The 26,101-nt window shown below is 43.4% G+C and overlaps 1 protein-coding gene across 2 annotated transcripts in view; it reads left to right on the plus strand.

Moving 5' to 3' along the window:
• The first annotated feature begins 237 nt into the window (after positions 1-237).
• GALNT9 (polypeptide N-acetylgalactosaminyltransferase 9) overlaps positions 238-26,101 on the plus strand; it is a 325,496-nt gene continuing 299,632 nt past the window's right edge. For both annotated transcript variants that reach the window (XM_043529609.1, XM_043529608.1), the window contains exon 1: positions 238-329. The gene's annotated coding sequence lies outside the window, so the exon portion shown is untranslated. The remainder of the gene's footprint in view (positions 330-26,101) is intronic.

Here is a 26,101-nt window from a genome sequence, read left to right on the forward strand (position 1 = left end):
AAAGAAAAAAAGTAAAAAACCAAAAACATTCCACCTTACTTGCTCTGGATTGGAAGAAGAGGCCACCAATAACAAAGCATTCAAGGACAAAGAAATAAAATCAGAACAAATCAAGCTAACTAATATTTTGACAGATTTCCACTCTTCACTGGGAAGGTCTAAGGCTGTTTTCCTTGCAGTACTGCATTCTAGCTCCAGGTGATGCTGTGTAAAAGTATAAATAGCACCACTTACCACACCCCTTCCTTTCAGGTATCTAAGATGGAGTCAAGCAGATGCTGTGGCTTCTCCTGCTTCCAGAGAAAACTATCAGAAAACACTGCCCTAAGGTAAGAATGCCCTCTTAGTCTCTGTTCTTTAGAGCAAATGGAAGATGTTAGCTCTACAGCTTGTCCCTTGCAGCTGGGTTTCCTCTTCCCTTGGAGACTTTATGTATATCTCAGGAAGGCTTTTTAATCTCTTTGAATTAACCCTTCCAGGGTTTTATTTCTTAGCTGTCCCCGTTTCCAGTGGTAACTTGCGTTGTCACAGTTGTCCTTAAGAGTATTTAAAAGGACCTCCTAGTTATGGGCCCGAGCATACCGTCCTTAGAGGCTGACTAGCATGTTACTCCATGAATAGTTCCACTGAAAGCAGTGAGGAGGAGTTTGAGTAAGGGCAGCAGAATCTGGCCCTGGGAGAAGCTTGTCTGAGGGCAAATGACTCTTGTGCAACCAGTGTATTTTCTCCTGGCACGCTGACCCTGACAGGTTGATGGCACGCTATTGCCACATTCTGGTATGCGGCTCAGCTGGTGCAAATTGAACATTCAGGTCTTGTGGCTTAGGTTCTGGGCTGGGATTCAGGAGAAAAGGCTTCAATAATGCCTGACTCCTTCGCAGACATACTGGGCAATCCCTGGTGGCTTGTTTAATCTTTCTGTGCCTCTCTTCCTGCCCATAAACAGGGATAATTGTCACCACTCCTTTTTCTATTTAAATTGTGAACTCCTCGGGTGGGGAGTGTCTCTTCCTGTATGCCTGCACGGTGCCTCACGCAATAGGCACCGTGAATGCCGGAAGTATTTAGGCGTTACTATAGTACTACTACTACCAATATTAATAACTGCCCCTGCCAAGACATTAAACTATCGGAGCTTCAAGCCTTGGGACAAATCAGGAAGTCCACCTGACAAAATTGTGGTCACAAAAGGTCAAGAGGCTCTTTAGAATTTATCGGGTGACCTTTTTTCACCTCTCTATCAATCAGCTTTATTCTACCTTAGCTTGCCTCATAGAGCTATTTTCCTATAGTTATCCTTGGCATCTGTAGTTCCTCCAAACATTTCAGCGGGTAGGAAACAAAACATTATGAATGAGAATAAATTATGCTTATACCTGGCACTGAAGCCTTCAGCTCAGATAAATTATTAGTGGGTTTTTTTATGAGACAAACCTTCTTTCAGAAATCATTATCTTTAATGTAGTGATGGGTCCTGATTTAGCTTTCCTATAATGTCACCTTTCCCCTTGCACATTCAGTTCATGCCCTGCACCAGATGGGTGAACCTGAGTGCATATTTAAATGCTTCACAATACATTAGTATTAAAAATGTATCCATTATTTTCCTTTCCACGGTGCCTAGTGCACTTAAATGCATCTTGAGCCCAAAGCATTATCCAATCAGTAACTGGTTTAGCAGGCTTTTAAAAAAAATTAAAAATGAAGCCATTTTGAGAATCAAAACAAAACATCTTCCTTGGAGCCAGAGTACATGAATCAGCATTTGATCCAAACTAGGACTCTTTTTTAATGTTTGTTTATTTATTCCAGCAAAATGCTCAGACATGGTTGGTTGTTAGAATGGGTATCAATAACATACCCACAGTAAAGCTAAATTGGCCCAAACAGCAGGAACAAGTGGACAAGTACTAAGAAGGTCTTGAAACAATGTCAGATTAAACTAAATCTATATGCCCTATATAGCTTTCTAACTTTCGTCTCCTTTCATAAGCTAGTAATAGCTCCCTAGTGGAGGGGGTGTGTGCACATAACACAGCCTGTACTTTCTTTTCTTACCCCAAAATTACTTTTTAGCTTGAATTGAGGAAGTAGCTTTTCTTTACTTGATGAAGTAAAAAGGGTAGGGTAATTGAGGATCGTTTTAGTAGCTTGGAGACACCTTATTTTAAAATTCACAAGGCTGGATTGTGCCATGTCTGCACGGCCCTGCACTGGGACCATTGGATGAACTGCAGAAACCCAAGGAGTGATTGGGGAGAGCTAGAATTCCTCCCTGAGCATCCCATTGCACAAGGGATGTGCTGGTTGCAACATCGGGGGCCCTGCTGTCCCCCATTTCAAGGATGATCGCTCGTTTCAATCTCAGCGTTATCTACATTCCACTCAAATATGTCCCCTGGCTTTTATTTCTGGAATGTATTTACGCTGGATGTAAAGAATTGTGAAGCTTATGCCACCACTTTACGGCGCGCTCCATTTTTAAGAGAATCCAAGCTGCCTGAACCAAATGAGACACCAGGAGCCCTGAGAACATTAAAAGCCATTTAAAGCTATTCTGCGTACATCTTTTACTGCGGCACTCGCTGCTGGTGAGAATGAAGGCTGCGGGGAAGAATGTTAATGTAATGAATATTCATTAAATGATGTTACTCTTGCTCACAATGGGTCCCATCAGGTTCCTCCAACAATGGAGGATACTCTTTGGAAGTTCTTTTGCTTGTCAGTGTTTAATGACTTTATGTAGCTCAGAAGGCGTTTAAGGGGTAGTTACAGACTTCCTAGCTAGGCGTTGTATAAAGGTTTTATCAGCATGAGTTGTGATGGGTGCATTATGCCCAGGTGGTGACATTATGAATGAGTTATGCAGATCCTTTGAGCAGCTGGAGTTTCAAAAACTAGGCTGTTTGCCTGAAATTAAGTTTGGTGTTCTAAAAAATAAGCTAAAAATTTAGGTATATGCTATGGATGATGCTTCTCAGGGTTGTCTCTAAGCACAAGTAAGAGGACTTTTTATTTGACTATTCACATTGCATCAACAACAAGTCTGAGGGCTAGTTACCCGCAAGAGTGCGTGGTGGTGCTCTACTCAAGCTCTTTAAAAACTGGTAGATATGTCTGCTGAAAATGGTAAGTAGTGAAATATTTACCAGTGTTGGCATTTAAAGTGGCATCATTGGGTTTCAGGGACAACATGCTTCTGAAATGATTTGTGCAGTTCACAACTCTTCCTGAGCTGTGGCTTCAGGCAGACACCAGGAGCTGATGCTACTGCATCCCATTCATTCAGAAGCTTTTTTTTGTTTTTTTCCCCCAACCATAATGTTTGTTAAATGAAAGCTTAAATTCTGCAGAAACTGGTGGGACAATTAGATAGGTTCTGATACAGTGTACCAGGTTAGTCCAGGCAGCTGATTTCCCCAATCAAACGGTGGGACTTATAAATGCCTTGGCTGTCACTGAGTCTAGAGAAAAAAGGCCCATTAGATCTGACAGCTAGCTTTCTCTTTGGGGTACCATTTATCTGAAGTCTGGTGCTGGGTCTTTGATCCTGCTGGTTTCCATATTGCCTTGTGAAAGGGTGGAGATGAGATGTGCAGTTAGCAAGGTGATAAGTATACTATACAGCTGATTTGAAGTTAAAAGTTAAAGACTATACTAGGGCAGTCAATCGCAGTTAATGCATGTAATTAACGCAAAGCAAATTAACTAGATTTAAGAAATAGTTGTGATTAATCGCAATTTTAATTGCACTGTTAAACAATAGTAGAATACTAATTTAAATGTATAATTATTTTAGATGTTTTACTACATTTTCTAATATATTGATTTCAATTACAACACAGAATACAAAGTGTTCAGTGCTCACTTTATATTATTTATTACAAATATTTGCACTGTAAAAAAAAAAAAAAAAAACCCAAGAAATAGTATTGTTCAATTCACCTCATACAAGGCCACTCAGTCCTACTTCTTGTTCAGCCAATTGCTAAGACAAACAAGTTTGTTTATGTTTATGGGCGATAATGCTGCCCGTTTCTTATTTACAATATCACCTGAAAGTCAGAACTGGCATTTGCATGACACTGTTGTAGCTGGCATTGCATGGTATTTACGTGCCAGATATGCTAAACATTTGTACACCCCTTCATGCTTTGACTTGTGGGCTCTAATGTTTTACATGGTTTTGTTTTTGAGTGCAGTTGCGTAAAAAAACCCCCAAAAAACCTACATTTGTAAGTTGTGCTTTCATGATAAAGAGATTGCACTACAGTCAGTTGAATTGAAAAATACTGTTTCTTTTGTTTATCTTTTTACAGTGCAAATATCTGTAATAAAAATAATAATATAAAGTGAGCATTATACATGTTGTGTTGTAATTGAAATCAATATATTTGAAAATGTGGAAAAACATTCAAAAACATTTATAATATGTTTAAATTGGAATTCTATTATTGTTTAATGGTGTGATTAAAACTGCAATTAATTGCAACAAATTTTTTAATCTAGTGATTAATTGCAATTACTACTTTTAATCATTTGAGAACCCTAGACTATACCTTTCACTATTTGGACTCTCCTAGCAGCTTATCAAGGCAAGTCAGGGCTGAAGAAACAAAACATTATGTTACATGGGGTTTACACAGACATTGGCTCATGTTTTGGCAGACCGGTCATTTTCCATTAGGTTTAGCTGAATTTTTCAGTGATTGAGGTCTCTAAGGCCAGTGCCATCTCTACAACGAGAATATATTTTGCTGTTGGGCTCTACCTGTTATGGGAGATAAAATGACAATCTTGAAGCATTATTGATGGTTGCATTGCTGTCATTCACTGCCCACAGCAGGCAACCATAGGTCAAATTGCGGGCAGGCAATATTTAATCCAATTCTATAACCCAAAGTACATTTATTTTAGGGAAATATGAGACAACATACCATTTGCTCTGGTGAATAAATAAAGCGACTGGGGTTTATTTACTTTAAGATCTTTAAGTAAACTTTGGGTTAGTATTTCAATGCCCGTGGAATGGTCAAGCTGAATCAACACTAGGGACATTGTGCAAAGAGCTTCAGGACCTAATAAAACTCAGGAATGTGCAAGATGGTGGCAGATGAAATTAATATGTAAAGAAGGGCAAGGTAATGGCACATCCTGTAAGCTATTTTTGTGTAGTGATGAGTTCCAAATTAGTTGTGATTTCCATGGGGTCAGTTCAATAAGCACAGCAGTGTTTCAGTAAGCAAGGAGATGGGTAAACTGTATTAAGAAAGGGCTAGACTATTTTGAGAGAGAGAAAAGGTGAGTGAGATAATATTGTTTACTGGACAAACTATTGGTGAAAAAGAAAAGCTTTCAAGCTTCACAGAGCTCTTCTTCAGAATAGTCTTCATAGAATGTTTTATTATATTATTTGTGCAATGTATCTAATAGATCATTTCTAAAGGACCCAGCACTGAAATAGCAAAGATTATAAAAACACAGCAGGGCCGCTGATCAGTTCTCCATCCTATTTTAGATGTGATCATACCTTATTCTGGCTGATTGTGAAGGTGCTGAAGACATACATTACAAATGGAGCTATGCAGACAGGGAGCTATTAGGAATGGGAACAGCCGGGGGCTTCTACATGGATCCTCGGAGATTAACTAGGTTTAAAGGTGATCCCATTGCCTTTCCCATAGAGAGGAACAAACTCTGCCTTCCTGATTGGGGAAATACACAAGGGGATCCAACCAGAGATTTTCCCCTGAGCTCCCTCTCATGGTTTTTATTGCAGAAGGCAGTGATCTGATCTCCCCTGCTCCCCATAATAATTAGTAGCAGAGTGGGCTGAGTACTCTGACCCCAATTCAGCCAGGTATCTAAGCCTAATGTGCTTAGTCCCACTCATGTGCTTAAAGTTAGGCACTAGAAGTGGTCAAAAAATTTCAAAGGAACATTTTAAATAAAACAACAGCCTTTTTTGAAACTGGAAATGTTAGTGAACGTTGTTCATTTTGTAGACATTTGGGGGTTTTGGGGGGGTGGGTTGCTGGTTTTTTTTTTTTTTTTTTTTTTTACAAAACCACAAACTGATTTTTTTTTCATTTTTGTATTTTGCCTTTTTTCCCACCTTTTTCAGTGGCAAAAGGTAGGAAGAAAGCAGGAAAGAGGAGAAAAAACTGAGGGCAAAAGTTTTTGATAAAAAATCTGTGATGAGAAATATTGATTAAAAGAAATAATTTTCCATCTGAAAATAGAAAAATATTTTGAGATTTTCAAAATTTGTCACCAAACAAACACACACAACAAACAAAAACAAACCTGGGCCAGAGAGCTCAGCATCTGGCAGGACTGAACCCTAAAATACCTACCACTTTATAACAATTTTCATTTGTTTCATTTGTTTACCAAGTCCTTTTCTTTTTCTAAATGGGGAACATGGGATCTGACTAATATTTTCCTGAAAAGCTAAAAGTGTCATATCACAGACATTATTGTTTAAAAGATGCTGCTTTGTGCTAGATTAACTCAATATCATTATTTCATATCAAAAAGAAATTTGGCTGGGGATAAGTCTATAATATCCCAGGTGGAAAATTCACAAGTGGAATGTATTTGTAATGTATCAGAAGATGCTCCCTGCATACATTTAAAATATATTCTAGAACAGATAACAATAGAGAATTGTCACAATCAGATCTCTGGGCTAGCAGAACATGTGTACTGCAAAGTTCTGCCTACAGGGCCTGAGGCAAAGCCCCTTGACATCGATGGGTTTCTTTACATTGACTTCAGAGGGCTTGAGTCAGGCCTATAGGGTGTTCTCTGTGCTTTGGAAATAATCCATGTTAGAGTTCATCGTGGTGCTCCATTTTAAGGTTATACTTCTGGAAAGAAGACAATATAGAGCTTGTATGGTATGTGGATAGGTTGCTTTGCAAGATCAAGAACTTCAGATAATTCTGATCTACCTCAGCTTAACTTTGAAACGCTTGGTTTAACTGAACCCAGATTCTGAACCTTCAGATGTTCATTCGTCACTACTTTTAAATGTGACTTTTCTGGCATCTGTGGTAAGCCTTTCCATAGTTACTGTCTTTTTCTGTTGAATAACTAAGGCTCTCCATCCTGTTCCTCTGGCTAGGATTGCAGAGATCTGGGTTCAAATCTTGTTACAGGCTCCCTGTGTAATCTTCGTCAGATCACTTAATCTCTCAGGGTAAACTGGGAATAATAATGTTTCCTTTGCCAGTCTTGTCTATTTAGAGTGTAAGCTCTTTGGGGTGTGGTCTCTCTCTTAATAAGCACTCTTACAGTGTCTAGGACAACAGAACACCAGTTGCAGTATAATTCAGTAATAGTCCAATGCGTGTTTTACCACTGACTTTAATGATTGCTATGACCGCTCATAATATTTATTTACAAGATGCTTCCCATTCTAAAACTAAGCTCCTTTTAATCATCCTTGTTTGTAACTGAAAAATTGTTCTCTGCACCCTGTATTCCAGCTCCAGTCCCTGACACAATCCCTTTTTTCTTACACTGTCAAGCTTTTTATTGTACTTGATTCCAGCCCCCCATGCACCCCCTCCACCAACATGAATGGTCATTTTGAGTGATCTGCCGCCAACACTTCCAGAATGGAGCTGGAGTCTATTAAGATTTAAAGAGATCTAATGCAAGCAGACAGGCAATAGTGGGGATTTAATTTAGTGATAAAAAGAATGTAATCAAATCTCATCATGTGGACATAGAACCATTACCAGAACTGCAGATTGTTTTCATACTTCAATACCCTCTTCATTATGAAGCAATTAACTCTCTCCCATATTTTTTTTTAAGAACAATAGCATTTGTTTCACATGATGCCTCTGCCTCTGTATTCAGATGTGCTCTATATGTTGGATGAATCTTTACTGTTTCTTTGTAAGAGGGTTCATATACTTCACGTGGTCATGACTCCACAAACTATCTTTAATTTTGATACATTAAATAGCTTAAATCATAACGTATGTTTTAGGGTCGCTTGTTTTAATGTGCAGTTTTTCAGTGGAATGATTGTTGCTTCTTCCGGAAGGAACCAGCTGTAGAAACTCTTCTAAGCGGCTGCCCCCTCATTAGGTGGTATGGATTTAGCAAATGATTTTATTTCTTTGCCTTCATTTGCAATTGCCTCTGATAATCATGCTAAATCTAGATTACCAGCATGATTTGCATTAGAGGGTTTATGCCACCATTCTTTGAACATCTGGTGTGTTTCACAACTGCAAATGCCTGACTTGGCCTTCCATTCTTCCCTTTAGCTCTTTTTTTATTCTCCTCCCAGCTCTTTGTACTAATCAGCAACAATCAGTGGAGAGAGCTGGTCTGCTGAGGAAGCACAATCTACACACTTGGAGGGAGCCTGGTGCTGTAATTCCCTCCATGCTTGGAGAAATAAAATAATGAATGAAATTTACATTGGCTCAAAGTGAACAAAATTTACAGTTTCTTAATACCAACCCTCCCCCCAAACCAAAAACCTCAACCACACTAGGGTTACTACATTTTTAAGGAGCAGGAAAATTCAGATTGAATTGAGGGTATTCTTGTAATTCAGTGTCGTAAAATGGGTGGCAGAGGGAAGAAGCCCTGGTGGGATTATTAACTTTAACCTAGAATTCCTGGGCCTCAACTGATATCTGCTCTTAGCTTGTATTTTTTTTTTTAATTTAAAGGGGATTTTTAAAAAATACGCGTTTATCTGAAACCTTTTCTTGGAGGAGGGTTCCAAAGGGCTTTATAAACCGCGATGAATGTTCCAGACTTTGTTTATAAGAGGTGGACTAGATGCAGGAATTACTGGTTGAAATTCTGTAGCTTGTGCTATGCATGAGGTCAGACTAGATTATCATAATGGTTTTAAAAATCTATGCTGGAGATCCTGACCCTATTAAAGTCAATGGGAATTTTGCTGTTGACTTCAACAGGGCAAGGACTTTGCCCTAAGTGTGTATTGTTAACAACTTGTTTGTTAAACTAGAAAAATGTCCTTAAGGAAGCGCACAACAGTACACAACCTGTTGGAGAACGCCAGGGGGAATCCCTGAGGGGAGCCTAAGAGGAATGCTTAGAGAAAGTCAGCCAAGGGGCTGGTGCGGAAGCAGATTATCTTTGACAGGAACAAATTGCCCTGTTAATAAATTTAAAAGGTAATATAAAAAGAGACGCTCTCTCTCTGCAGTCGGGGTTGGATGTAGCCCCTCAGTGCAGTGGGTGCACAATAAGAAAGTGTTGAGGTGGCACTGATCACCCTCAGCAGCAACCTCCACCCCAGCACTGCAATCCTAATCCTGACTCAGTGAGGGGGTCCTGTGGGATGGTGGCGGCGTGTGGCTGCTTGCCCCACACTCACCCAGCAGCAGCAGCTCCTGTCCTGTGGGGCTGGGATCAGCTCCCCACTCTGTGGGGGTTTTGATCTGGCACACAGGATTGCATCACCATTCAGTTTGATGGAGGAGTGGCCAGGCCAAATCTGTGCGAGTGGGGCTGCGACCTGGTGTGCAGGATTACTGCGCCACTCGGGTTTGGCCCAGCCGCCCCTCCATAAAACCTGACTGGTGTTGCTATCCTGGGCACCAGGTTGCAATGCATGGAGTGCGGAGCTGGGCCCAGCCCCACAGGACAGAAGCTACTCCTGTGGGGTGAGTGCCATGGGTGGGCTTGTTCTTCAACCCCCCTCCTACTCTGGGGCCTCCCCTGTGCACTGGGCTGGAAATAAGGTTTCAGTGTTGGGGTGGAGGGTGCTGCTGAGGGTGGTTGGTGCCCCTTCAGCAGCTTAATATAGAACACCCATTGAATCGGGTAGCTACAGCTGTCCCAGACCCTAGACAACCGGAATTCAGAGAGAGAGAGAGAGAGTGAGAGAGAGAGAAGTGTATGTTTGTCTGGTTTTGCACCCTTGGTTTCATGGTTTCTGTGGGTGCAATTGAATGCGTGAATCCATGCTAGGGCTGCCCCTGTCAGTGGTGTCTAGACTCACCCTGCAACAAAGGAGAAGATGTGCCCTCAAGAGTCCACTGTGCTTTTATTTGTCGATCTCAGAATGCAAGAAGCCCTTTTACTTTTGATGTTCATACTACGGCTCACGCCACCTTATGTTGGTTTGATTATCTTTCACCCCTTCTTTTATTTTCTGAGGGTCTAGAATACAGGCTGAGGCTGCTGGGGATTTTAGCCACTCTGCTAACTATGATCCTCTGTCTGATCTGATGATCTCCTTCCCTGCTGCTCCACCAACAAGCACTTAGCTCCCTGTTTCCTGGTCTACAACTTTTTGCTTAAGGCTGAAACCAGTGGCTTGTGGTTAGTGCAATCTGGGCTCTGAGCTGCTCGAGCAGCATATACATTCTTCCCCTCTATGGCCCTGATCCAGCAAAGCACTTAAGCACATACTTAACTTTAAATCAACTTAAGCACATGCTTTAGTGCTTTGCTGCATTACAGCCCAAGAGGAAGCTGCGTGTGTATTCTTGGATTCCTTCAACTTGAATCTTAACCATTTAAAATGTTGCCCTTTGTCTGATCTCTGCACAGAGGAGGAAATCCAATTAATATTGCTCAGGCCCTTGGATGCCTGATCAATAACATGCCCTTAGCTTTGAGAATAGGTAAAATATTCAAGGGCAGAGTTTAATGGCTGCATAGTACGCACCCCTAAAGATGAGCTACTTCATGCAAAACCTGACTTCCGCTGCTTAATGGCCTCCAAGAAGGGTTCTGCGCTTGAGGTGCTATATGTGTTAATGGAAATAAAAGATCAGATTTCTGATCAGGTTATTCTTTTTGATCTTCCTGATCAAATTGCCACCATAATTGCCTGTACAAAGATGAACAGAGATGCAAATTCAGCTGTTTTTGCCCGGCTTGTTAATGCCAAAAAGCCTCGGAAAAGCACTGGGACTCCACAGGGGAGAGAGGAATTAGACCCCAGGTGACACGACTGCATTTTATACGACCAATGAGGTATCTTTTTAAAGTTAAATTCGATCATCTTAGAATCCACCACACAGTATCACACTTTTATTTTAGGGGATTTGTTTTCAAATCAGATTTGAAATTTTAAATCCAATTGTGGCAGAGTGCAGGGAGCAAACAGGTGAGCCTGCATTCAGATCGCGTTGACACCCATGAGTTCCCTGGAGAAGGCTGATTGGGGTAACTGAAGTTAGTTATCTAAAGAGCCAATTAGTCTGTGAGCTGAGAACTGTTGGAATCTGGGCTCAGCTCCTCCCGCTTGAACTTCCTTCCTGTGCCTTTCTAAGTGATTTCCTGCAAGGGAGACCTTTTCTCCTCTTGGGCCCCCAGAAGAGGGTAAGAGGGATATTGTACGTTGTGTGGCTGCACAGACCTGTAAAGGTGTTGGTGGAGGGATCTGAACTAACCAGCACAGAGTGGGTAATTGACCAGTGCAGTCTGAGCAGGTTTTGTGGTGCAAGAAGGCAGGGGCAGACCGTGCCCTAGTACTCCAATGGATGAAACTAACAAATATTGAATGCCACTTGTGATACTTCAACACATGCAGAACTGCTGTGAGACTTGTCTGGCTAGGTAAGTTTAGATAAACTTGTCCTTTCCCAGCGTGCCTTATGCGTGGTCTCAATTTCATGCCTCATTGATTAAGGTTCAGCTTATTCTCCAGCAGGAATGGAAAAAAAACCTACAAAGAGCTTCCCTAGAGTGACTGGATCATGTCAGAGAGGTTGAGGCACACTGGTTCTGTTCTGTGGCCATCTCAGCTCATTCTGAAAGCTGTCAAGACCAGTAAATCCCGCAAATGACGTTGAAGCACAATATAAAAATGCCTTCTCTGACACCAGCATTTAGTCCCACACTTGGAACTCGGCTGCTTTAATAAAATAACCTGCATCAAAGTAAAATCCAGGACTACCTTGCCAGATTGGAAGTTCCAATGGGAAAGACTGCATTTTGGATACTATCAAGTAAACAAACACAAGAAAGAAACCAAGGATGATTCATCACAAAATATGCACCCTTCATTTATGTTGACACTTTACATTTAGTTGTAACTATTTATAATACTTCATAATACATCAGTAAATGTGAAGCAGTGTATTTCGTAATCACACAACCAAGGGTTAGCAACAGGAGACCGGCAGGATGGCATCCTGCTATTAATCTTGCTGAACAGGAGTGGGGCAAAGAAGAGCCAACGGTTTGTTTGTCTTGAGCGGTGAACTGGATAGAATTTTATTTTATTTATTAATTCTTTTCGTTCAAAATGTAAAACTAAAAGCCTGCGCATGAGATCTAGGCATCTTGCTAGTGATTAAATGTACAGACTGGCCGTGGTGGATTTAGAGTTAGTGGGGCCCTGTGCGCAGCTTCATTTTTGGGGGCCCCCCCTCGAGGCCCAGCCAAGAAAAAGAACATTCTCTCTGATCTCCCGCTCGTTTTTCATTCTTTTTTTCTTCCTCCTCTTCCTCCTCTGTCAAAGGAAGTCATAGGAAGTAAATGAAAATAAAGTGACATACCTTTATTGTTTCTGTAGTCTAACTTTTTTTTTTTCACAGACCACTTCAAAATTGCTGAGGGTCTCGGTGGACCACTTAATGATCTTTCCAAATGTTGTTTGTACCATTAGCTAACTACTGTAAAGTGCTTTGGATAAGAGTGTTTTATTAAAAAAAAAATCTTAATAACCTTTCCTCGGTCCACCTGAATGGAGTTCTCGGACCACAGTTTGAGAACTTCTGGTCTAGATGAAAGCTTTTATTTGCATTGTGCTAACGTGAAAAATGTGTAAAAAAAAAATAAAATAAAATAAAATAAAAAGTATAGATGATGCATGCATGGAAAAATAAAAGTTAACTTCCTTTGAAGAAACTTATTCATTTTGAAAAAAAAAAATTATTCAGCTAGCTTTTTTTCTACATTTTTCTTTACAAAACCATCAATTAAGTCATCATAAGTAATATTTTGTAAAGAGGCACTTTCAATTGTCAATATTGCCAAACCTGTCAAATGTTCCTGACTCATTGTATTTCGCAAATAATTTTTAACTTGTTTCAATACAGAAAAAGAACGTTCACCAGAAGCCTTTGTGACAGGTATTGTTAAAAATATTTTCTGCGTTTGGAAAGGTTGCCTGCAAACCGTCACGTACAAGTCTATACAATTAACTGGTGATCTTGAAGCACAGACCCCATCATTTTCGATAAAATGAATGAAATGTTTCACTTCATCTTCAAAAAGATTTGTCTATGCCCTCTAGGTAGAATTCACTTAATTTCTTACTGCAGTGGCTTTTAGCATTTTCGTCCATGCTTCTGTCAAAAAAACACACAAAATAAATCAACAGTTTTCTTTAGAGATTCACCTTTACTCTGCAATTCCATTATTATTGTGTCACAAACAACATTGATGGTCTCAACGATGATCTTCTCTTTCCCTTTTAAATTGATTGCATTGTCTCTAGTTCCATCGAAAAATAACTTCCTGCTTTTTTTACGCTTCTCATCAGATATATCAGAGGAACCTAGATTTTCTGTTAATGTGAGAGCCTCTGCTTCCACCGAGCTATAGTCATTTCGAACTTCCATGACAAAACTTTTAACTGAGGCTAACAGTTGTGCAGCATTCAGTAAATTTTCTATCAACGTTTTGCAGCCATTTCCTGATGGCATTAGCAAATACCTCGGCAGAATATACCCTGGCTCGTACTGCTCAGCCCTTCTCAGAAGCCAGATCAATTGATCCAAATTTGTTGACCTATCAAAACTATTTCAGCCCAAGAGTAGGGCCTGATACAAAGCCGATTGCCGTCAGTGAAAAGACACTCATTGACTTCAGTGGGCACTGGATCAGGCCCTTAGTGAGGCTCCACTATAGGATAAGTCAACTACAAGTGTTTTGGTGAAACTTTATCATCGCATTGGTTTTGCAAATAGGATTATGTGCCAATGTAGCGGGGAGTGTAGAGGTGTCCACTTCTCTACAACCAATGGGTGACTTTCAGGTTTCTAGACCTGGATATCTTCTTCCTTTTTGGAGTATTTTTTTTCAATCTTATGACTGTGTAAGTGTGGGCAGGGGCTTCTGTTAGAAATTTGGTTTGCTTTTGTCCACCCTCTTTTGAAAAGAAAACATAAAAGCAACGTTAACAATCTTTTATATCAAACTGCCTCAAGGTCCGTGTGCCTTTAATACCCTTGCAAGGCATGACTCTGAAACCACTATTCAGTTATTGGAGCACAAAAAATATCTGGCATGAATCTGTGTTATGCGTGCACTGACTTAAAAACAGCAGAATGTATTTGCCTGCAAGTATGTACAAATATATTTGCCTCTTGACTGCTCTTTTAGATCCCAGATACCTTTGTGTTTTAATGACGGTTATAAAGCCCTTAGTTGGTTATTTATCAGAGGCTGAGTTATCCCCACTTTGGGCAGAGATCCCAAGAGTTGCACCTTAGGGCATTTTCAGACAACCCTCCCCTCAGGTGTGAGAGCATATGGGGGATGGTGGAGGGGCAGAGTGTGGGACCTCCCCAGTTCGTAGGGTTGTGGAGGGAATGTGGAAGCAGGAAGTGTCAGATTTCTGTGGACGACTGTTAACAATTACATCAACACCATGGATGAAACTTGCTTCGGTGTCTGACTCAGAGAGCCCTTAGCTCAGCCTAGCTCCATGTCTCGCTCTAGCTCATTTCTTGTAGATAGGTGCAGGGTCCATGAGACAGCACGGTGCCAAATAGGGAAGCCCCAAAGTGCTGGAAGCAGAAGTATCTTCATGGTGGCCTTTCCCTCAGTGCAGCCGCCTGCCCTCTCACCTGGCACCATGGCTCCTTCAAGAGCTGTGCTGTGTAGCAGCCTCCGACAGAGACTCACCACGTTACTCACCACGATGCAAGCAGCATCGACTCCTGACCAGCTAGCTACTGGGATAGCCATGACCCCACATTCCCCAACTCCACCGTCAAAACCTACAACTTCCCTGCAGTCCCGGGCTGATGGGACTGTCCTGCAGAGCCACAGCTCTCTTACGTCTGTGGCTTCCACCTAGGATCGGCTGCATCCCAGCCTCCCTGCACCTTGCTTACAGAGCGAGACCAATAAAAACGAGCAGCAGGCCATCTCTGTCCTAAGTGGGGTTGTCAGGTGCCTGGTTTTCTACCAGACTTTCTGGTTGAAAAGGGGACCTGGCAGTGTCTGTTCAGATGTACTGACTGGACACCAAAAGTCCAGTTACTGCAGGCAGGGGGGAGGCGCCGGCCCGGTGCCACCCCCCACCCAGCCGGGGCTGCTTCCTACCAGCAGGCAGGCTCTGAGTCAGGCTGCAGCTCCAGTCCCAGCTCCGGGGCAGAGGGAGCCCAGCTGGAATGGGAAGGGAGGAGAGCCGTGGAGGAGGGTGAGACTGGTGAAAGTGTGGGGCAGGCCCTTGTGGAAGAGGCGGAGCAGGGGCAGGGCCTCAGGGAAGAGGTGGGGCCTCAGGGTCCAGTTTTCAGCAATGAGAAAGTCGGCAATCTTAGTACTAGGATACGGCTAAAGAGCCAATGATGAAGGTTACAGCATTCAAAAGCTGCTTTGCTGGTTCATGTGGTGGCTGATTTCAGGCTTTTCTTTACGGGCGTGGTCCTGCTACACAGAAGGCCTGATTCTGGTGTAAATCAGGAGTAGCGTCACAGACGTTCGATAATTACGCGGGGATGAAACTGGTGTGAGAGGGAAATCAGCCACCTATTCTCTATCCATCCCCTTGCACAAGAGACAAAGATGCTTATATGGGAGTGTGTTTCCTGCTGGCCTTGGAGTTGTCCTTTGTTTTTTCTCTGTCTCTTCCAACACTATGGTGGGAGAAGGAGGGAGAGAGGGAGAGGGTCTGTATATTGTCAGAGGACTCTGTGTACGGTAAGGGAGTCTCTCTGCCATCCCTAGCACTCCTTGAACAAAAGTGATATCAATATCAGGCTTAAGAACATAAGAATGGCCGTACTGGGTCAGACCAAAGGTCCATCCAGCCCAGTATCCTGTCTGCCGACAGTGGCCAATGCCAGGTGCCCCGGAGGGAGTGAACCTAACAGGTAATGATCTAATGATCTCTCTTCTGCCATCCATCTCCACCCTCTGACAAACAGAGGCTAGGGACACCATTTCTTACCCATCCTGGCTAATAGCCATTAATGGGCTTAGCTTCCACGAATTTATTCAGTTCTCTTTTAAACCCTGTTATAGTCCCAGCCTTCACATCCTCCTCAGGCAAGGAGTTCCACAGGTTGACTGTGAGCTGAGTGAAGAAGAACTTCTTTTTATTTGTTTTAAACCTGCTACCCATTAATTTCATTTGGTGACTCCTACTTCTTATATTATGGGAACAAGTAAATAACTTTTCCTTATTCACTTTCTCCACACCACTCATGATTTTATATACATCTATCATATCTGCCCTTAGTCTCCTCTTTTCCAAGCTGAAAAGTCCTAGCCTCTTTAATCTCTCCTCATATGGGACCCATTCCAAACCCCTAATCATTTTAGTTGCCCTTTTCTGAACCTTTTCTAATGCCAGTATATCTTTTTTGAGATGAGGGGACCACATCTGTACGCAGTATTCAAGATGTGAGCATACCATGGATTTATATAAGGGCAATAAGACATTCTCCGTCTTATTCTCTCTCCCTTTTTAAATTATTCCTAACATCCCGTTTGCTTTTTTGACTACCGCTGCACACTGCAGAGAACTATCCATGATGACTCCAAGATCTTTCTCCTGATTAGTTGTAGCTAAATTAGCCCCCATCATATTGTATGTGTAAGGGGACTGTTGCCCCCTTACTAACAGTCAGTGGGGGTGTTTTGGTTGGCTAGCTCCCAGTACTAAAAGGGGAAGGGTCTATGGGAAATCAGGACCCTAAGACTGATAGTCCCCAGGCACAATGGGGAGAGGCCAATGCTCCAGGTCAGCCTGAATGACAGGGTGGGCAGGCTAATCAGGGAGTCAGGAGTCCAGGGAGGTCCCGTCTTCCGTGTGAGCTGGATTTGCCTGGGTCAGACAGAGTGGGGCCGAGCTAAGGAGAAAGCAGGGGCCAAAGCTAAGCTGGGACGCAGAGCTGGGCCAGATCCAGAGGGACCAGAAAAGCAGCCCAGAGAGAGCAGACCCTGTCCTGGGAGCAGAGCTGCAGCCCAAAAGCCAGAGGCACAGCCCAGAGAGAGCAGACTTGCCCTGGGAGCAGAGCTGTAGCAACCAGAGGCAGAGGGGCCAGAAAAGCAGCCCAGGAAGCAGGTCCGTGCTGGGAGCAGAGTCACAGAAGCAGCCTGCAGAGCAGACCTGTCCTGGGAGCAGAGCTGCAGCAACCAGAGCCAGAGGGGCCAGAGAAGCAGCCCAGGGAGCTGGAGGCAGAGCAGCAGCACAGCAGTGCAGAGACAGAGTGGTGGAGCTGGGGCTGGAGCAGCCCGGAGCTGGGTGCGGTGAGCAGCTGGGGAAACCGAGGGGGACCCTGGGCAGCGGGCCCAGCACAGGGAGACGCCTCAGCCAAGAGGCTCTGCGGGCCAGGCTTGGATCGTAACCCCGACAGGGCGGGGGTGACACTGGGAAGAAGGGTCCTACCACTTAGAGCCTGAGAGCGTGTGGCCACCACCAGAGCAAGTGTCCAACCCACAGCATCCCTGCAGCACAGCCAGGGCCTGAGCAGGAGGCCTGGGACTTACAAGGAACAGACTGTGAACTGCCCGGACATTCCAGAGACACTGTTTGTGAGGTTCCCTGCCACAGAGCGGGTTGATGTGTTTCCTTGAACCTTTCCCATTATTCCTTATTCTTTTTAAAATTAATTGTTGATTAAATAACTTGCATTTGCTTTAACTTGTATGTAATGACTCAGTGGGTCAGAGAAGTGCCCAGTGCAGAGAGAGTACCTCAGAGTGGGGACACCCTAGCCCCTGTCCTAGGTGACCACAGCAGGGTTGGGGGTCGAGCCCCCCAGGAATCCTGGGTCCAGCCTTGTTGGGGTTACGAGGACTCTGCCAGACAGGAGAGTGGAAGGGGAGTCCTCAAGGGCAGGGAGGCCACTGGGAAGTGGGAGCGAGGACTCAGATCCTTTCGCTAGCCCACTTCTCCGGGGTAGTGCAGAAGCCAGGAAAGTTCCCCACAAGAGCGGGACTGTTCCCCCACTTACATATGTATAGTTCTTTGTTATGCAGCTGAGTTCCCCGGTCCTCCCATGTGACGCGCTTGGGTGTGAGATGAGCAGTCACTCCACATGAATTATGGCACTGCCTGGCTTATCTTTCTGCCATTTTGTCTTTAGTTTTGTTCCAAGCAGCTTGCATGAACAATAACCCCTTTGTTGGGCTTCTTGTGTGTGTGTGTGTGTGTGTGTGTGTGTGTGTAAGATCCATAACACCTTTCACATTGTTCTTAGATGCATACATGGGTGGGGGTTTGCATGTGCATCAAGCATTAAAACAAGCCCGGAGAGGCTTACAAATAACTGTGCTTATTGGACAAGCCCTTTTCGTTTGCTAACCTGAGGATCTTCTTGTGTCCTCCCCTCCCTGCCTGTTACAAGGTCACCCTCCATTTTATCGTGCATGACAAAGTGGCTGTTTCTCCGCAGCATGGGCACTAAATCTCGTAAGCAACCACTATGGCCTCTAAGAGCCAGTGTGTGACCCAGTGCCTGCACCTGAATGGGATAAGAGGCATAAGGTCCTCCCTTATGTGGGCTACCCAGCCGGGCAGAGTAGCCTCCAGAGGGCCACTGCTACCCTTTGCTTCCCCAAGGTGTTGGCCAGTGCAGCTGAACTGGCATAAAGGGAAATAATTTGCAGCAGGTATAGGGCTGGTGCTTCTGCGGCTGGAATTCGTGGGAACGAAGATTGGGCTGATTGTTGAGTCACAGGCTGGTTCTTGCTCTGCTCCAGGAGCAGCAGAGCTAAGCACTGCCCCTTACTGGGGGCTTATGGCACAGCTGCAGGTAACCCACGATCTCTAGGTCTCGCTGCTTGAGCTGCTGCCGTCAGACGTGCTATATTTGTTGTCCCCTTGTATGTTGCCCCGATCCAGCCTCCTGCATCATGTTTCTCGCATCATATCTGTGTGAACAGAAGTTTTGAGGTATAATTGGTACCTACAGAATATCCTTCTGCGATCAAGTCTTAGGGGATATTTGTCCAATATGAACTAAGAGGGCCTCTGAATTACCAGTCAAAAAATAGAGCTATATAAAGTCAGTTTTATGAGGCACTAGCTGTAACGGTGATTCACAGTGGGGATTCTTTTAAAGCAAGTCATTGAAAACACTAAAATATTGGAGAAAAGGGAGTTTGTAGTATCTTGGTCTGATGGTTTTATTACACAGGAACAGCCCCTCGTAGAGAGATTGATTTTGGAATTCAAATACAGGGACATCCTGTATTCTAATACCAAATCAAAACCACCCTTTGGCCTACAGCCTCTGCACACGGCTAGTCTATGCAGAAAGATGATTACCTTGCTGTCGCCCCATGCCAAGATTTTCATCCATTACCAGTGATTTATTTGGGCGACATCCATTTTGGAGTGTGCAGCTTGGTCTGATTTTCAAAACGCTCTGAGCATCCGTCTGAAAATGAGGCCTCTTTGGAGGCATCTCAAATGACTAGTTGCTATTGGCTGTGAAGTCGGAAGGTTAGGAACGGGTTTGGTTTTTTTTTTTTTTTACTACATCTCTCCAGTCTCTAGCATGATGAGGCCCGAAGTGGTGGAGGTGTCTAGGCTCTAGTGTTAGCCACAATGATTATTTTTATATAGGTGTATAACAAAACAGGTGGTGCTACCAGCCCCACTAGAATACAGACACAGACACTTGCACGCGACTGTGAACCATACTAATCATGTGGAGCTGTGCTGAGCTGCTGCTCTACTTATTCTGCTCCCATTAAACTGGAAACGGCAATTAGGAATTTACTCTCTGCCCTTTTCCCCTTGCTGTAAGGTTAAAATAGGAGCTTTATGGGACTGTTCTGGGTGGTTCATTGCTGGATTCCTTTATTTCTCATCTTCCCCTTTCAGATGAATATTGCCTTTTAGTTTTACTATCTCGAAAGCCGAGAGAGATTCTATCTGGATTCAGAGTAACAGCCGTGTTAGTCTGTATTCGCAAAAAGAAAAGGAGTACTTGTGGCACCTTAGAGACTAACCAATTTATTTGAGCATAAGCTTTCGTGAGCTACAGCTCACTTCATCGGATGCATACTGTGGAAAGTATAGAAGATCTTTTTATACACACAAAGCATGAAAAAATGGGTGTTTACCACTACAAAAGGTTTTCTCTCCCCCCACCCCACTCTCCTGCTGGTAATAGCTTATCTAAAGTGATCACTCTCCTTACAATGTGTATGATAATCAAGATGGGCCATTTCCAGCACAAATCCAGGGTTTAACAAGAACGTCTGGGGGGGGGGGGGGGGAAGGAAAAAACAAGGGGAAATAGGTTACCTTGCATAATGACTTAGCCACTCCCAGTCTCTATTCAAGCCTAAGTTAATTGTATCCAATTTGCAAATGAATTCCAATTCAACAGTCTCTCACTGGAGTCTGGTTTTGAAGTTTTTTTGTTGTAATATCGCAACTTTCATGTATGTAATCGCGTGACCAGAGAGATTGAAGTGTTCTCTGACTGGTTTATGAATAATTCTTGACATCTGATTTGTGTCCATTTATTCTTTTACATAGAGACTGTCCAGTTTGACCAATGTACATGGCAGAGGGGCATTGCTGGCACATGATGGCATATATCACATTGGTGGATGTGCAGGTGAACGAGCCTCTGATAGCGTGGCTGATGTGATTAGGCCCTGTGATGGTGTCCCCTGAATAGATATGTGGGCACAGTTGGCAACGGGCTTTGTTGCAAGGATGGGTTCCTGGGTTAGTGGTTCTGTTGTGTGGTATGTGGTTGCTGGTGAGTATTTGCTTCAGGTTGGGGGGCTGTCTGAAGGCAAGGACTGGCCTGTCTCCCAAGATTTGTGAGAGTGTTGGGTCATCCTTCAGGATAGGTTGTAGATCCTTAATGCGTTGGAGGGGTTTTAGTTGGGGGCTGAAGGTGACGGCTAGTGGCATTCTGTTATTTTCTTTGTTAGGCCTGTCCTGTAGTAGGTGACTTCTGGGAACTCTTCTGGCTCTATCAATCTGTTTCTTTACTTCCGCAGGTGGGTATTGTAGTTGTAAGAATGCTTGATAGAGATCTTGTAGGTGTTTGTCTCTGTCTGAGGGGTTGGAGCAAATGCGGTTGTATCGCAGAGCTTGGCTGTAGACGATGGATCGTGTGGTGTGGTCAGGGTGAAAGCTGGAGGCATGTAGGTAGGAGTAGCGGTCAGTAGGTATCCGGTATAGGGTGGTGTTTATGTGACCATCGTTTATTAGCACTGTAGTGTCCAGGAAGTGGATCTCTTGTGTGGACTGGACCAGGCTGAGGTTGATGGTGGGATGGAAATTGTTGAAATCATGGTGGAATTCCTCAAGGGCTTCTTTTCCATGGGTCCAGATGATGAAGATGTCATCAGTATGGCGCAAGTAGAGTAGGGGCATTAGGGGACGAGAGCTGAGGAAGCGTTGTTCTAAGTCAGCCATAAAAATATTGGCATACTGTGGGGCCATGCGGGTACCCATAGCAGTGCCGCTGATTTGAAGATATACATTGTCTCCAAAAGTGAAATAGTTATGGGTAAGGACAAAGTCACAAAGTTCAGCCACCAGGTTAGCCGTGACATTATCAGGGATAGTGTTCTTGACGGCTTGTAGTCCATCATCCTCAGCGTAGGGCCTGAGGAGGGAGTCTACATAGCCAGACAATCCTGCTGTCAGGGTGCCAATGCCTGAGATGATGGGGCGTCCAGGATTTCCAGGTTTATGGATCTTGGGTAGTAGATAGAATATCCCAGGTCGGGGTCCCAGGGGTGTGTCTGTGAGGATTTGATCTTGTGCTTTTTCAGGGAGTTTCTTGAGCAAATGCTGTAGTTTCTTTTGGTAACTCTCAGTGGGATCAGAGGGTAATGGCTTGTAGAAAGTGGTGTTGGAGAGCTGCCAAGCAGCCTGTTGTTCATATTCCGACCTACGCTACCAGCACTCCCAGCTACCTTCGAGACACCACTGACTTCCTGAGGAAACTACAATCCGTCGGTGATCTTCCTGATAACACCATCCTGGTAAGGTATTACCAACAGGAGAATGGGTTTGTGTGTGGGGTGGGGGTGGGGGAGAAAACCTGGATTTGTGCTGGAAATGGCCCAACTTGATTATCATACACACTGTAAGGAGAGTGATCACTTTAGATAAGCCATTACCAGCAAGAGAGTGGAGTGGGGGGAGAGAAAACCTTTTGTAGTGGTAAACACCCATTTTTTCATGCTTTGTGTGTATAAAAAGATCTTCTATACTCTCCACAGTATGCATCCGATGAAGTGAGCTGTAGCTCACGAAAGCTTATGCTCAAATAAATTGGTTAGTCTCTGAGTTTTATCTGGAGAAAGCTCATTTGTTTTTAAATGATTTTTCAGCCTAGAAGCTGGGCGAGTACGGGAGGCTGTAAAAGAAATGGCCTCAGAATAAAGATGAGTTTTTCGGTTACCTGGAAATCCAAATGGGTTCAGAAGGAGAGTTTAAAAGATCTGAGATTCTTCTGGTGGGTTGATCCAATAATGTTTTACTTCAAAGGCTGTTAAGTCATGCGAGGAAGTCTGAATTACTCCACATTGAGCTACAGTATGACTCAGAGTGAGTAATCAAGAACTATCTTAGCTCTCCTGGCAGCATGTACTACATTGTATTTATTTTGGCTTTATAGTAATGCTCCCTAGCTCTTACACAGCCCTTTTCATCCATCATTTCAAAGCACTTTACAAAGTGAAGGTCAATATCATTATCCCCATTCTATGCACAGGGAAACTGAGGGGCAAAAAGGGAAATGACTTGCCCAGGTCTTCCAATAGGCCAGTGGCCTAGAGTTAGGCCCTGTAAATCCATAATTAGGCACCAAATAAGTAACTCCTCAGTTTCAGAAATGATACTGAATGCTCTTTGCTGTTGTCTACGCTGGCAACTAAATCATGTTCTGCATTGGTTCAACTGCCTTTAATGTGGACATCCCTTACCAGCAATGGATCATATTTCATTTTCCTTCATTCCCAGCCATTGTGGATAGGATGCCATTAAAAGCCCAAAATGCTAGGTGAAGTACAGGTTCAATGAAAGTATTACTTGCCCTGTGCAATGGAAAACATATGATGTCCCAAACAATCCCTGATTTTTTTAAACATGTATACAAAATTTAGCCAAGGGTAAATGGAGGGTTCCTTCAGCATATAGATTATTACTGCCAGATATTTGCTGGAAAGGATTAAGGGCTCAATTATGATACTTAAGAGAATGAGCTGCATTAATAATACCTAACTCTTACACACGGCTTTTTATCAGTAGATCTCAAAGTGCTTTACGAAGGAGGTCAGTATCATTATTCCCATTTTACCGATGGGAAACTGAGGCATGGAGAGGGGGACATGACGTACCCAAGGTCACCCAGAAGGCTAGTGGCAGAGCTGGAAATAGAAACCTGGTCTCTGGAGTCCCAGTCTAGTGGGGAGGAGTGGAAGTGCAACACCTGTGGTGATCACTGCAGGAATACCCAGTCAGGATATCTGCAAGACCCTATAGGGAGCTCTTGCTGCGGGGATCTGCTGTTCCTCCCAAGTTCCTTCCCCTCACCTCCTGGCTGTGCTCCTGTGCATCTGTGGAGTCTACATCCCACAGTACTGAAGTGGCAGAGAGTTGGTGTTTCTCTAACTTAGCTCCTGCAGTTGGGGATAGGACAGGTTTTGCTTCCCTCCTCTTCTGTGTTGAGAATGTCCATTTATACACACACTATGAGATGACAAACTTCACGGAACCAATGCAATCCCGAACAGCAGCATCCCCTTAGCATGTGTCCGCTAGGGAATGTAATGAATGTAGAGTGTTAGTAAACCGAAGGGAAATCTTCTGTTCAGAGATGGTTAGATGGGCAAAAGATTGATCCTTCTCAAATGGAGAGAATACAAAGATTTAAAAGCTATACACTGGAATAATGATCTGAGTGAACTACCAAATTGAGAGGCAGTGTCACTGTGTTCAAAATGAAGAGCATGATTCATTTAAGGATGTATGATCGTCGATTTTAAGGCCAGGAGGAGGGGTAAAAATATTCACAAATGACTTACTGATTTGGGAGCCTAAGTCCCATTGAAAGTCTTTATAAAATAGTCCATTAAATTTCCCCCAATATTTCCTGCATGTAGCTCAATAACCTGATGGCTGAACTAACGCATATCTTTTCGAGTGGCATCGATTCTTGAATTAAAGACACCAAATGATGGAGAATTTATCATATCCCTTCAGAATTTGTTCCAGAAGTTAATTACCCTGACTGTTAAAATGTGCATTTTCTTCAGCCATCTGGCCTGGATAGCTAGGACTTAATATCTTCTTTAATAATTTTCTTATGCTGTCACGTATTATCTGGATTCATAAAACTACAAGAGATGCCTATCACATACTTGGTTGCCCTGAGCAATAAAACACTATCAGTAAATCATAATTTATGGCATGTGAATAGTTTGTGTTGGAAATAAAATGAAATTATATTCTGTCGTATCTGAACACCTTCCGTTAATACATTTAAGCAACATTACTAACTGTTAGTATATTAAGCAACATGACTATCTGTTAGGTGTAGTTCTTTCTCTCATCCTTTCCCCAGGGGCGAATGTGCGTGCATTGTAGAGTTTGGGTTTGGTAGGGTTTTGTTTGTAAATGTACATGCTCATTTTTGTTTATATCGGAGAAGGCAGATTGAAGACATACACGTTGCACTTGAAGTGGAAGGTGATGAGGTTTTTGATGGTCCTTAGTTCCTGTGTGAGTTTGTTACAGTCTGGGACCCGGTCCCGACATAGCTCACTGTGCCTGCAAAGTGGCCTTTTTGGCCCTGGGCCTAAGCGTGGAGCGTTAGACTCTTTTAGATATCCTGGGCCCAGGCCTTGAAGATTTGCACTTGACTTGGTATTCTGTGAGGCAGCCAGTGTAGAGAACGGAGGACAGGTTTGATGTGCTTGTGGTGGCCCATGTGGCTGAGAAGACGTGCTGCCATGTTCTATACTAGTTGGGCCGATGGCTACACACCTAGGTCACATTGTTGTGCAGACATGAGGCAAACCAGAAGAGACGATAGATAACGTGTAGAGATTTTCTTCTCATGTTAATATTTGAAGAGGAGGAGAGAGACAAAGAATGGGTGGGTAAGAAAGCCCTGACCATTATCACAATGTGTGAATTGCTGAATTACCGGCTGGAGATGTTTCCTTTGGTCTCCAGCTTTCGAGACACCACTATCTTATCTTTGAACATGTACAAAATGCGTAATGACTCTGACAGCATTTCCTTTAAAAGCCCAAAGAGCTGTATAATGGATTGGAACTTAAAAGACCTGGAGTTTAGTCCCTGATCTGCCGCTGACCCGCTGTGTCACTTCTCTCCATGCTTCTTTTACCCCTCCCACCCTTTGTCAGTCTGTGTAGAATGTAGCCAGCTTTTTGGGGCATGGGCTCTTTGACTGTCTGCACAGCACTTAGCATAATGGGCTCCAGTCCCCGACGGAGCCTTTAGACTCTTAACTGTAACACAAATGATAACGCAGCTTAAAATTGAGGAGCAGAAGCTTGGGGGAAAAATACTATTCTTGCTTTCTTCCACTAGTCTCTCAGAGTTGGTTTGTCTAGGAGTGATCTGGAGCCTGATTCAACCTAAGATTTCTATTGTCTCCACTGGGGGTTGGGTCAACCTGTTAGGCATTCTGTAGTCAGGGGAGGTGGGTGAGTCCAAACAGCTGATGGTTAAATAGCTTATTTAAATATGTCTCTTTTGCGGGGCCTCCAGTGGGCAGTGGCCGTAAATATAAAAATACTTGAGTAGAATTTTGGAGTGGAATGGGATTAAGACACAACCATTTTCCTCCCCTGTTGGGGAAATGCCATTTATGGGGAGGCAGAGGAGGAATATTTGTTCCAGGTCTTTTCTAAAGCATGTTTTCTTCCTCTCCATATTTTTTAT

This window comes from Chelonia mydas, chromosome 15, assembly GCF_015237465.2.
Source record: "Chelonia mydas isolate rCheMyd1 chromosome 15, rCheMyd1.pri.v2, whole genome shotgun sequence".
Taxonomy (NCBI): Eukaryota; Metazoa; Chordata; order Testudines; family Cheloniidae; genus Chelonia; species Chelonia mydas.